The sequence below is a fragment of the Octodon degus genome, unplaced genomic scaffold (genome assembly GCF_000260255.1).
Source record: "Octodon degus isolate 3935 unplaced genomic scaffold, OctDeg1.0 scaffold00241, whole genome shotgun sequence".
NCBI lineage: Eukaryota > Metazoa > Chordata > Mammalia > Rodentia > Octodontidae > Octodon > Octodon degus.
Window position 1 is genome coordinate 397,028 of NW_004524817.1, and position 13,832 is coordinate 410,859.

At 38.4% G+C, this 13,832-nt stretch overlaps 2 pseudogenes; both read right to left on the reverse strand.

The window, feature by feature from the left end:
• Nucleotides 1-160: 160 nt before the first annotated feature.
• Nucleotides 161-822, reverse strand: LOC101591753 (annotated as a pseudogene).
• An 8,209-nt stretch (nt 823-9,031) lies between these two features.
• Nucleotides 9,032-9,295, reverse strand: LOC101587800 (annotated as a pseudogene).
• Between the last annotated feature and the right edge of the window lie 4,537 nt (nt 9,296-13,832).

Below are 13,832 nucleotides of genomic sequence, written 5' to 3' on the forward strand. Positions count from 1 at the left end.
GAAAAAAAAAAAGATTTCATTTGGGTTTTTTTTTTGAGTTTAAATGCACTTTATTTTTAGACAACCTACATGATGTGTTTTTTCCCTAAAAAACAATGCCTCCACTCCAAATAAATCATGGTCAAAATAAATGAAGCATTCAAGATGACATCAGTCCCATTTGTCTAAAATCTGGGTGTTGTGTAGATGACAAGCAGCAGCCAGTTATGACAAGTGATAGATCCAAGGTTACCATCGAATCCATTAACGTTTTTCCATTTCTAAACCACCCTTAAAGAAAATCATAAATAGGGTCACACCATCCTCACGGTGGTCCAGGAGAGCAACCATGCCATCTGGATTCATGTATGCACCAATAAAGAACTGATAGTTTTTGAAATTAGCAAGGATGTGCTTGATTTGCTCTGCAGCCCCCAACATAAACGGTTTTACTCTTTCTGGTCTTTGTTCTTCAAGTTTGCCTTTGATTGATTTCATATAATCTTTGATGTATTTCTTGTAGGCCTCTTTTGTGAAGCTGGTTTCCTGCAAGTGATGGTTCATTACAATATCTACACCAGTGACTACGGTGCTTTCGGTGCCTTCCCCCTCTAGGCCTTCAGCGGAGGCATTGCCACCAATGAGCGCGTCGTCAATGGCACCCTCTGTTCTACTGACCATCTTGCCCTCCACCTCCAGGCACAGCCCGTCCGCGATCTCCCGGATCTTGGAAATGTCGGAGAACATCTCATCGTGGCTGATGAGATCCCGGTAGATAATCATGATGGTGGCTGAGGGAGGTGGCGGCCGCGCAAGCTTAGCAGGAGCCAGGAGCTCAGAGCTAGCGCGGTGCAGCTGGAGCGGCGCTCGGGGTGGGGGTGGGGGACAGCGGGTGGAAAAGTCATTTAGGTTTGTTATTACAGTGAAAATAGGTTAATAAAAGAATAATTAAAATGAAGTTTGAGGTTTTATCAGTACTTACATTAACTGACTGAAGCTGGCTTAGAGGTTGGAGTAGCTGAAGGACCTCTATTACCTATAAAGCATCTTTAACGTTGAATATAAACTTATTTCCAGAGCAGAAAAAGAACTCACTGCGTGAAAAGACTTATAATAGCAGTTGGGAGAATAATTACTTTTGCTTTATTATTTCAGCCTCAAAAATCCATTTTATTAATATTGAGTATGAGAAGTTTCTGGAAATTCTCTCCCGCCTAAGGCAACCTGCTCAATACAAGAACATTTTAGGTAACAGGGAAATAAAAAGCAGCACAGTACTTACTCCCCAGCACCTCATATTCCTGTTTGTCTGAGGTTCCAGTAGACATGGAGTTAACAAAGGGATAAAACTACCATTCTCTGGCTGGGGATATAGCTCAGCAGCTTACGTGCCTGCCTGGCAAGCGCAAGGTCCAGCGTTTGATCATCTTCTGGTAGCTAAGATTTTTATGCTCAGAAGGATTTTCTCAATTACATTATCCATAATACTATCAAGTAATTAGAAAACCCATTTTCTTTGCTCTGGATTACATTGATTACCCTTGTCATGGCAGTTGGGATAGAGGACCAGCACTGTGTTAGAAACATAGCTATGGAACTGCACTGAAGATAGCAATGTGTAATAGTAGGGTCGTGCTTGGAATGCCTGTCATTCTGGTCTTCTAAATATGCACTGCTTGTTATGTCATACCAATTACTGCCATATTGTCTCTCAAGTAAATGTTTGTTTTTTTTTAAAGGGCAATAAATGAAAACAAGAGACAAGAAAAAAATGTCATAAGACTGTCTTGCTACAATGCTGTGCATGGTTAGATTTCTAAATTTCTGTGAAAAAATATGTAATTGTTTATTCCTATTTTTTAAATTTTTTTCTTCACACTCTGTAGGGATTTAAAGTTTAACATATCAATACTTGATGGAAAATACCTGTTCCACGTTATGTCTAAGATGTTTAATATTGACAGATAGTGAGGTTAAGCTCAACTGCCTATGTTATAGGGTAATAATATCATTAAGCTTCTCTTATGGAGGGTTAACAACTTAAGTTTGCAGACCAAAAATTAGAGAAAAAGAAGGGCTGCAAGGACAGCCAACACTTTGTCCCTAGCCTTTCAGTCAGTGAGGAATCAGGACATAGGAGAACCTGTACTATAACATCATGTAACTCAGTTGTGTCCCCAATTTTCTGATGAAGGAGATTATAGGGCCACAGAGGAAAGTGGTCGATGATGTAGAGTGTGCCTCAGGAGAGTCATCTGGAGAGAAAACATTCTCTCAGGCTTTCACAGAGAGCAAATTGGTCAATCAATGGCCTTGACTTATCCAAATGGCTGACACTGACAAAGAATCTACAAACTGCAGTGCAGAGTTTCAGGATAAATCCTGAGGGGATTTGATTTACTTTGTCAGAAATAAAAGTTACACTTCTTGTTATAAAGGTCTTTCTTTATCTTGGTCTTAACCATCCAGCAGAAAAATATAAAAAATGAAGTATAAAAAGTAAAGCCATATTAATATGCTGAGCTGTAAAAGGCTCAAGCCAACAACTTCTGACATTGCCAGTCCTACAGATAACCCACTACTATTATGGACTACTGGACTATATTGGATTATTTTGCTGAATTCATGCACCTACAATATTTAAATGGCAGTGGAATACCCTTCTATGACAAAACTAAAAAAGAAAAGGGGATACAAAGGAAAGACCATTTTGTATCTGTATATACAAAATAGTTAGGATTGATATACAGCTATTTTCTCTTAATTCAGTGAGAAGAAAGATTTGTACTAATAGTGTTTGGACAGTTTCCATGTCTGCATCTTGTACTATGAATAACCTCTACAAAGACAACAATATGCAATGTATTAACTATTGAAACTGTCCTACTAATTGGTTTTGAAACTGTCTCATTGCTATTTATTTCTCATTAAAATTAATTAAAAAAGAAACATAGCTGTGATGTCTGAGTGATCTTCAGCAAGGTACATTGCTTAACTTTGGTAAATTATAGAAGATTCAGTATTTTGCCTCTCACTCTAGCAAGAGCAAGACCTTTTGCTGTCCCTTATACTGGTCTAGTCTTTTGACTCATTTGGGATCATAGTCTAATGTAGAAGAGGCATGGTGCACTGGCTTCTTGGAGTTCTAAGGTGGCCCCAGCAACAGGAGACGGCTAACCTGTTAGATGGGGAGAGACGCATAGCCTGACTCTACCTGTGTTATCCTGGATGATAACCAGACATCTTCCAGGCCACTGCCATGACCTTCAACTCATGGCAATCCTCCTGCCTCAGCCCTCCATGTGCTGAGATTGTAGGCATGTACCACCCTGCCTGGTTATGAAATACTGTTTTAAATAACTGAGTTTCATGATATTTACTTAAGTGACCAAAGCTAAACAGTAAAATACTGATTAAAAATGAAGAAATATTCTTTGAAAGAAAATTATGGTTTGTGCCCAGTTGTCTTTCTATAGCCTCATACAGTCATGGGAAGGGCTTATAGAATTTGTGATTGATTTATGATCCAATGCTGGGATTATGGGTGTGAGTGCTACATGCACCCTGGGGCAGTGAGCCTCATACAATATAAAGGAGGGAAGGAGGCTGGATCTCTGCTGCTCCTCCCTTTTGCTCTTGGTGCTTTTCCTGTTTTCCACTGCCGGGAAGTGATGCCCTCTGCCACGTGCCACTCTGCCTTGGAGCCAGCTGTGTATGGGCAGAAACCTCCACAAACTGGGAGATACATGAACCTTTTCTTCCTTCCTTTTGGGTGTTGTGTATTTTTGTCTCAACAATGACAGCAAAGTAACCAAGACGGAAATTGTGTTAATGATGCCCCTGATAGTGGTAGAGCAAAAAGATGATCATCTTGGGTGCTAGGTGAGAGATGCTGCATTTTATTAGAACTATTTCGGTTTTATGACTACCCATTCCTAATGCTTGTATTAGTCAGCAAGCTCCCCTTGAGTAAAGTTTGTAGACTGAACAGCTAAATCAGAAAATTTTTATCCCAGAAAGTCGGAAATCTAACATGAAATCTGAGTTTATAATAACTCTACCAACACAATTACTATTGAAATCCTTGCTGTAAAATTCACTTTATAATTACAAGGTTGAAAATCCCTAGTCCCTATCTGGCCTTCTCTAGATAAACAGGTGATTTTGATACCACATATGTTAGGAATGCAACATTTACAATATTAAACTGGAGCTAGAGAATCAATTCTCTCTGGACTTTTTGCTACAGAACTCAGTTCTTCATGAAGAAACAAATGTTACATTTAAAGAAAGAAATTGCTATAGCCTTTAAAAAGTAAGGAGAGTCTAAGTGGAATGAGTCATAGTGGATGATTTATTCCACACAGAAACAAGTCTTGAAAGGGCACAAACATCTTATTTGCCCTTTTACTATTTCCTATTATTCTCAATATTTTCATCTTTTGGCAATAGAATGGTGACTGGAGTTTTATTTAAATAATAAAATAGAAATGATTACATTAAAGTTAAGGTCTTCTTTAAGGGTGTTAGGTATATGTTTGCTATAAGTCTACAATGTATTTATTTATTTATTTATTTATTTATTTATTTTATGTACTTAGCAGTGTCTACAGGGTCTTACTACACAGATTGAATTTGCAGTGAACTTCCTGTTTTCAGCCTCCCAAGCGCTGGGATTACAGGCACGCACCATCACGCCTAGTCTCAGTCACCACACTAGGGATCAAATACAACAATCTATTTTAAAAGGCAGTTTCACAGATTTTAAGTTTATCACTGGACATTGCTAAGAAGCTCTTGCTGTACATTTAAAGTAATTTGTATTTTCTTAAGGAAAGGCTGCTTATATATACAGGAGTGCAGCTATACCAAAAGCAATAAAAATATTCAACTTAATCAATATTATTGGCTGTCTAGTATACATCTTTTCTTGAAGTCAACTCATGCATATTATTTTATAACATGACACTAAGAAGTTAATATTTTATCTTATCTTCTAAGCATGTGATAATTTTGCCTTTCCTATTTAGACATTTAGGGGCCAAAGAGAGAGCTCAGTGGTCTAGGTGCTGCCTGGCAAGTACAGGGACCTGGGTTTGATCTCCAGCACTACATGCCACACCAGGTCTGCCCCCAGGCTGCTGATCCAGCCCCTGAAACTGCGTTTGGTAGTGCATGCCTATAATCCCAGCACTGGGGAGGCTGACACAGGAGGATCACTACGAGTCTGTGTTGCGTAGCAAGACTTGTACCAAGTACATATTTACACATTTAATCAACCTGCATTTGATCTTAAGTGTGATTCAGCAGGGCTTTCTGGTGCTGGTCACACAGCACATCAGCTACTTTTCCTATGACAGGAGCATAACATCCAACAACCACGACTAAAGGATCTGATGTTTACTTTGGAACATGGCCCTGGAGAACTCAGTCCATGGTCTGCTGGCTGCAGGGCACCAGCATCACGGTGCAAAGCCTCAACAAGAGCTGCTTATCTCATGACTGGAGAAGTTGACAGGGGAACAGAGCCCAAGAAGAAGGGGCCAGGAACTGGATGTGGAACCCAAGGTCCATGCCTGCGTGATACACTGGAACACAACTGGAAATGTGCATCCTTGACCCTCTGAGTGACAGCCAAGCCAATTAAGTTGACACTCAGCCCTCAACAGCAGACCCCACATCTTGTTAACTTTATACCCACACACATATTCTTAAGTCCTATGTCCTTTCCAAGTAAAGACAATAGGAAGGTAGTAATTACATCCAACATAACACAGCTGCAATGTGTGCAGTTGAAAGTGCAACAATCTTTTTCCCAAAATCTCAGCAGTGCCAGAATTGCTTGAAAGTTCAAGTCCAAGTCTTTTCTAAAATTCAGGAAACTCTTAGCCATGAATCTCTAGAAAAAGCTACACAATTCCAAGGTAAAATGGCACAGGACAACATTCCAAGTCAAAAGAGAGGAACAGGGAGGTGGAGAAGAATTAGACTAAAACCAGACCAAAATGCAGCAGGCCAAATGCTGTCCTGCAATCCACATCTCTTGTCCAGCAATCCTTATCTCATGTCCAGCACGAGATATCTTGTGGCAAAATTCCAAAGGGTTCAATGGCTCCATTTCCATGGTCTTGCCAGCTGAAGCCCACAGTGCCTCTGTTGAACTGACTGCATTTATGGCCTGCAACTTTCTTTGGCAAATATTCCACATTCCGGGGATCCCTAGTTTTCTGAGGTCTGAATTGAGCCTTGGCATCATTCCAATAGCTTCATGTATTTTCCTACTAGGAGCTCCTTGCCTGGCATTTATGGATTTTCATCAGAAATCTAGGTGAAAGTTTTGTTGACCCAAAAGCTTCCTTTCTACATTGGGGTAAAACCACACAGACATTGTACAAATCTACTATCAGGGGAAGGAATAGCTGGATCCCTTGGGCCATGACTGCAGTGGCCTCTGAGTGCCTGCAGCAGCCTCTAAATTAGCTGAGCAAGGTAAAATCAATCCAGGGGAATGAATGCCCTTGGAGGCATTCTTAAGCACAGAGCCTAGGGCTACCTTCTAAAAGGAAATGTGAGCGCTTTTGTACCCTCTATTGTGCCATGACTGGTGTCTTGATGATTTCTGAGTTCCCTCAAGGCATCTTATTTTTTGTGTTGGTATAAACTACCTGCTTTCTTTTTTAATGGTGCTAATCTCTGCAGCAACCCCCTTATTTGGCCCCAACTTTACACATGGTTCCTCTGGGCCAAAACTGAAGTTCTCAAATTTTTCTGCTCTACTTTTTACACCCAATTCTCACCATAAATTCAGCTAAAACAGCCAACAGTAGCCATGCCAGGGTTGAATATAGGAATTCATTAATTGGTCCATTACTCTTAATGTCAATCTCTTACAAGGTCTCAGAAAATAGACATAGGTATACACAAATTTTCTGCCAGAATATAACATACATGGCTTAGTCTAACTGCCAGTGAAACATCTTGAGCCTGCCCTTTATGGTCTGCACTGTTGCAAGCATTCGCTAACTAGAAGCACCTGTCAGGCTCTTCCTACAGCACTGGCCTCTGAGTGAGAAGTGAGGGGGAGAAGTAAAAGCTTCTTTAACAAATATCTTCAAATCTTTCCAAACTCCTGCAAATCAGTAAATGACAGAAATGATGTCATTATCACCAGTTTTGTTTTTTGTTTGTTTTCCTATTCCTGGGACAGAATAGCCAATACCCACAATGTAAAGAAGGTCCACATTAATTTAGCTTATGGTTTCAAGGGATTTGGTATTTGGCTGGGAGGTTCTGATGCGGGAACATCATGGCAGAACTGTGTGGTGTAGTCGCAGATACACCCAGAGGTGTTCTACGCCAGTCCGCTGGGTGGATCCCAAAGCCAATCAAGTGGGCAGTCTGCCCTAAGCACTGCTCACGGATACATTTGTGAACAGCATTTATAGAAGAGACAGTTCATCCTGCTCTAATCTCCATGTTACCTCTGGAACTACAGCTGTGCTTCAGTTACAGTTGAGCTATGGCTGAGAAATGTATCATTTGGTGATTTGGTTACTACATGAATACTGTGAAGTTTGCATATAAAAAAATTAATTGGCAAGTCCCTTGCCCGACACGGTCCTTTGTTCTAATCAAAGCATACAGTAAACATACACTGTGTGAAGCTGCTGCTGGTATAGTTTAGCACACTTCTCTACAGTACATTCTTCGTAACTAACAAAATATACACTCTAGTGATAAAAAAGATAGTATGGTAAGTATATTAACCAGTAATAGTTGTTTATTATTTTCAAATATTATGTACTGTGTGTCTGATCAAGGGCCATTTCTTGGCCCATAAATGGCATTTTCTCAGTGCAGTCACAAAGTGGAAGAGGACAAACCGCTTCTCCAGGTGCCTCATCATAATGCTACAATGTCATTCATTCATGACTTGTGTGAAGTATTTAGTAAAGGGTTGCAGAAGTTTGATTATAAAAAAGCCTATTATTAATTATATATGGTGAGTACATATTAAACAGAAGTGAAACAAACTCTAGAGGGAAAAATAGCAAATATTTCTCCCTTGTTATGGTTTCTGTGTAGTTGTTCCCCCAAAGCCTTCATGCGATCACTGGGGCATGGTTCTAGAGTTTGTGATTAATTCATGATCTAAGGCTGTGATTATGGGTCTGAGTACTTCTGGGATTATGGGTGTGAGTGCTACACCCACCCTGGGGCAGGTAGCCTCAAGGAGAGAAGCTTGCCTCTGCCACTGCTGCTGCTGCTTCTCCCTTTTGCCTTTGCTCTTTGCTGCTTTCTGCCACCATGAACTGCTGCCCTCTGCCATGTGTCACTCTGCCTTGGAGCCAGCCAAGTATGGACTGAAACCTCTGCAAACTGTGAGCTAAATAAACTTTTCCTTTGTTAATTATAAGTGTTGGGTATTTTGCCCTAGCAATGAGAGAAAATAAGGCATATCTTGTCATGTGGTTTACCTGAGTGTTGATAAAGTTCTTACTTAATACATTCCATGAATTTGTTTTCCAAGTCATTGTGAATATCTTTCTGTGTGAGTCTGGGCCTAAATTAATATTGTTTCACATCTGTAGTGAAGTTGATATTATGAGCCCATTTCCTAGTTCTGTTGATTTATCTAGACATGACTTTTTTTTTCGTTTTAAATTTATTTCTTTTGGGCTGGTGAGATGGCTCAGTGGTCTAAAGCACCTACTTAGAACAAGCTAAGCTAAGCAAAACATAGGGACTGCGGTTCAATCCCCCAGCACCACATGCCAGCCAGCCCCACCCCCTGGTGGGCTGAGCTGGCCACACACACTAAATGAATAAATAAATAAATAAACAAATAAATTTAAAATAAATAAATAAATTTATTTCTTTTAAGATCACCTCCTTACAATTTATAGAGAGAAAATACAAAACAAGAAACAAACTTGGTTTCCAATACATAAACAGTGTGCCAGAGCATTACTGCTTTAAAACACTGCTACAGAAGAGCATCAGCTTACTCCAGGGCACTCAGTATTCCTGAGGAATAAACATGACCGCTCCTGCTCCCGCTGGGATGCTCTTGGTGTGGGTCACTGCTCCTGCTCTTTGACATATTTTCCATGTAGAAGATATGGAGTCTGGAAATCATGCTGACAGTTGGAGCAGGCCATCCTCAATCCCATGTAGAACCAAAGGCTAAGGACCACATTCTTCTTTTAAAGAAGGTAAAAGAAAAAACAACTCCTAATCCAAAACCAGTACCTATCTGCATGACTGCATCTGCCAAGCACCGGTCACACTTCCTGCCAAGGTCAGATTCCAACATGTTCCCATCCTGCAACTTCAGCTTTTCACACAGCCATGGCTCGTACTCTGATTCCCGGTAAATCTCATGAGAGTTGGCCCTAGCTATGACTGTTGTTTATTTTTCATATTTTGGGCAATCACTTCTCACATCTACATTGTGAAGGGGATGTATTGGACATTAAAGGTACAGTAAAACATTGATTAAAATTTTTTTTACAAAAATATTTCACTTATGTATTTATTTGGTACAGGGTCTTGCTACTCGGCTCAGACAGTGATCCTCTAGTCTCAGCCTCACCAGCGCTGGGATTACAGGCATACACTCCCATTTCTGTGGCTGGCACAGTATTCACTGGGGTTCATGAGCAGGCCTGGCATGTGGTACCAGGGATCGAATCTGAGTCCTTGCACTTGACAATCAGGCGCTTAGACCACTGAATTATCTCCCCAGACCCGACATTGACTTTTATTCTGCATAAGACAGGAAATTTCTAGGTTTGGCAACAGTGATATAGATTACATATCACTGTTGACATTTTTGAATACTCTTCAGTGGGAGGGAGAGAAAGAAAGCAGGTAAGGGCAGAAGACAGGTAAGCCAGTGAGGGGGCTTGGCCAGGCAGGTAGTGGGTGGGCTGGTGCACTTCTGTTATGACAATAGACAATCCCCTACCCTCATAGAACTTAAATTCCGTCTATGGAGAATAAATTAAAGGAGAGTTGGCTTACAGTAAGCACCAAACATTTGCAATCTCTCTACTTACCTGGAGAATAAACCAAGTAAAGAGACATAGAAGTAGCCACATTGTAGCCTGATAGAGTATGTGGATCAGAATTCTCTATCCCTTATTTGAGAACCTAATGGCAAGAACCAGAAAGTGTTGGCAGCTGTCTTTAATGGTAGTCTTTTTACAAGTAAGATGAAAGTGTGTGAAAACCTGAAGGCATTTTATATAAAAAAATTATCTAATTAAAATTTAAATAGAACTTGATTGGTTCTCAGAGCACTTATGCTTTCCTTAAACATTTAATCTAAAAGACAGAAAAATACACAAAAACTCAATTCAAAACACTTAATTTATGAAAAAGCTGGAAAATTTAGTAGTACTGGAAAATAAATTGTTTACTTTTTAGCTTCAATTCCAAGTGAAACAATAAATCTCATGCACCCTGGATCTTTCTTCTGGGTAGGTGGGTAAGTAAGGACGGTCAGATGGGGTCATACAAAGTATCTCTGCATTTTTTCTAAAATTGTACTCTAAAACTGCTCCAAACTACTCTATAATTATTTTTTCTTTGTACTTTCTTTTAGGGAAGGGTGTAGAGGGTGTTCAGGGTCTCACTACTAGATCAGAATTGTAGTGATCCGCCTGTTTATAGCCTCCCAAGAGCTGGGATTACAGGTGTGCATCACCAAGCCCAATGTCATTTAAAAGGTTAATTATCAATATCCTGAAATAGTAGTTTGAACATTTAGAACAAGAATTCATTTTAAATATTCTTGGGAAGAAATTGCCCTCATACTGAAGGATCAAGCCTGATGAAGTTTGCAGCACATCTAGTTAAAACTCCAGGTAGAATAATTCACTTCTATGTCTAGTTCAGCCTCATAATAAGAACTGACAATGTGTTCAGTGGTGGATTGGCACACATTAAATTCCTTGCTAGCCTGCGAATATTCTTTGCTGGCTGCGAATGAAGCTGTGATTGAGAATGGGCCAGGTTCTATGTGTGAACAGAGGTAATTAGAACCTGGGTAGACAGAAGTCCTTTCCATTGTTATCTGTTCTGTCTCATTTGAATGAGTGTGTCTTGTTCTCCTCACAGAATTGAATCTATTATTATGATTATTTCATTTTATGGATTGATTTAAATCATTTTCAGAAAGTTAGTAAAGTCTATTTTCTTCACTGTCCATAGCATTGCAACCATTTTTATTTTCATGAAACCATCCTTACTTCCCACCCTGGCTCCTTGTTTGTTAACACTTGTCTTGCTAATGTCTTCCTACCATCTTACTGGCTGTTTATTGGACTACAGAAAAATTCCTGGGCCTCAGCAATGGTATCGTCAAAAAGGAGGTGAGGCTTTCCCTCGGTTCCTCTCCCTCTCCTGTCATTATCCTTTCTCTTTCCCTAATAAGACTTTCTAAGAAAAAAGTCATATTTTTGGTTCATATCTTTATCATTTGATTACATCTATACTAGGACATTTTCATTTCTAATAGAAACTACTTTAAGACAGCATAAAATATCTACTAGTCATCATTTGAGGCAATATTATTCTTCATTCTGAAGAAATGATTTTATTTATAGCAAAAGTATAGCGAATGGGATAAAAAAGATTGTCCCTGGACTACATAGAAACCAATCAAATCACACTTCAAGCGTAGTTCTCCTTTTTTAGCTTTAAGGAAAGTACACCAAATTTATCCAAAGAATTTAGAATACTTGGTAAAATTAAGACCTCACGACACAACAAAATACACTTTGCTTTGCAGAATTTGTGGTATTATTATAAAAGAAGAGGTGCTACTGGTGTTATCTTTTAAAACTATATCAGTCCATAATAGCTTATGTTTCTTGAATCTCTTCATGTTGGATCAATAGATGAAAAGTTGATTATGTTTTTAATCTTTAAAAAAGACAAAGCAATGCATAATTTTCCCCTTTGCCTTACAGATTTTACTAAATACTGTACTTTAAAAACTTAAATATCTGTAATGAAAAAGAAAACTTGTTTACTATTTATGTTTGACATATATTATAGCAGAACATGAAAGTAGTTAAATATTATTGGCCAAAAAATCTTGTTTCAAAGTGCTGATACAGGAATAAAAATCCCCAAATCAAAATAACAATTAATAAATCTACTCCCCTAGTTTCAGGTTATATTGACAATAAGTAATATAGCTTATTAGTCACATCTTCTGGAGATTTTCTTGTCTATGAATGTCATGGACATTTCCAACGTTCTTTAAATTGGAAAAGGTCTAGTTGTTATAATTTTACCCAAAATATGCACAAGTAGACATTCTATAAGGAGAAGTGATTCTAAGTTATAAATATAGTGTATGGAAGACATTTCCCCTGCAATTCCCAGTGTATAGCACTGAGCATTCATACTGAGAACAATTTCATAAACACCTGGGTCTCCTGGTCATCGAATGTGGGAAATAGCTCATATGTGATTTTCTCTTAAAAATTCATAATGACCTTTAGTATAATTTATGAATCAAGATCTATAGTACAGAAACTTATTTAACTTGCTTAATTATTTCTTTCTTAAACAATAGACCTTGGGTTAATATCATGAAACCAGCGTTCTAGCAACAGTAATGTAGGTGAGGTATTAAACAGATTTTTAGATATGAATGGCTTAGGAAGTTAAAATTTCAGGCTGGCCTTCTTAACTTATACTTTTCTTTCTCTCATTAAATTCATAAATTTCCTTCAATGTTGGAAAATTATTTCTAGAAAAATGTGATTGAAAGCACATAATTCAGTCTCAATGTGTACTGCTAACATGTGCAGAAAATAAAAGAAAAAGCTCTAATATAATCAAAAGCAACCATTTCCATTAAAGGAAATAGTTGGTATTAATGCATTTTATTTATTTTTAATGCATTTTTAAAACTTCAGAATAATAGTACTTGAAATGTTTAAACATTTACATTGATAAACATGAGACACTTTAAAATAGAAAGTATAATTAGAAAAAAAAGAAGCTATAATTAGAATGAATGTATTATACATTGTGGTCCAGGGAGAATTTCTAAAAACATTACTGATGATTTACTAAATGCCCTAATTCACTGTGGCATTGTGATTTAAAGGATTTACCAGAAAAAAAAAAAACAAAAAAAAAAAAACAAAAAACAAAAAAAAAAACATCACCACAACAAAAACAGAACTAAAACCATCAACTTGGCCTTACTTAAAGTTAAAGAAATTTTGTAATTCTGATTTTCCAAATCTGAATGGAGAAAGGAACAATCACAGGGAACAATCTGGAGTAAAGGGGTTCCATATTAATTAAAACAAAAAGGAAATAAGGCTTTATAGAAATAATTGAAAGGCTGAATATGGTGTCCCAGGCCTTTAACCCCAGAACTCTTGTAGGCCGCGGTCAGTGAGATGCAATTTTGAGCCCAGCTTGGGCAACTTAGTGAGGTAGCAAGATCTTGTCTCAAAATCTACTAATTTAAAAAGAGCTGGTGATGTAGCTTAGTGCAAAAACCCTGGCTTCAGTTTCCAGTAAGGAAAAAAAAAAAAGAGAGAAGTAGTAGGAGAAAAAGGAGGAGGTGGACGAAGAAGCAGAGGAGAAGGTGAAGGAGAAGAAGAAGAGCAAGAAGCCAAGCCTACCTGAAATTTTTCAATTCATGAGAGTAGTGACCAGTATCCTTATTCACCAAATACAAACCATGCACAATAAAGGGCCCTTTCTGAATCTTGCGAATTGGAATATTAGTATTATCGAGAGGTCTCCTGTCTCATTGCTATTTGTTTCTCAATAAAATCTTTGAGAAAAAAAGAGGTCAAACTTATGTAATAATC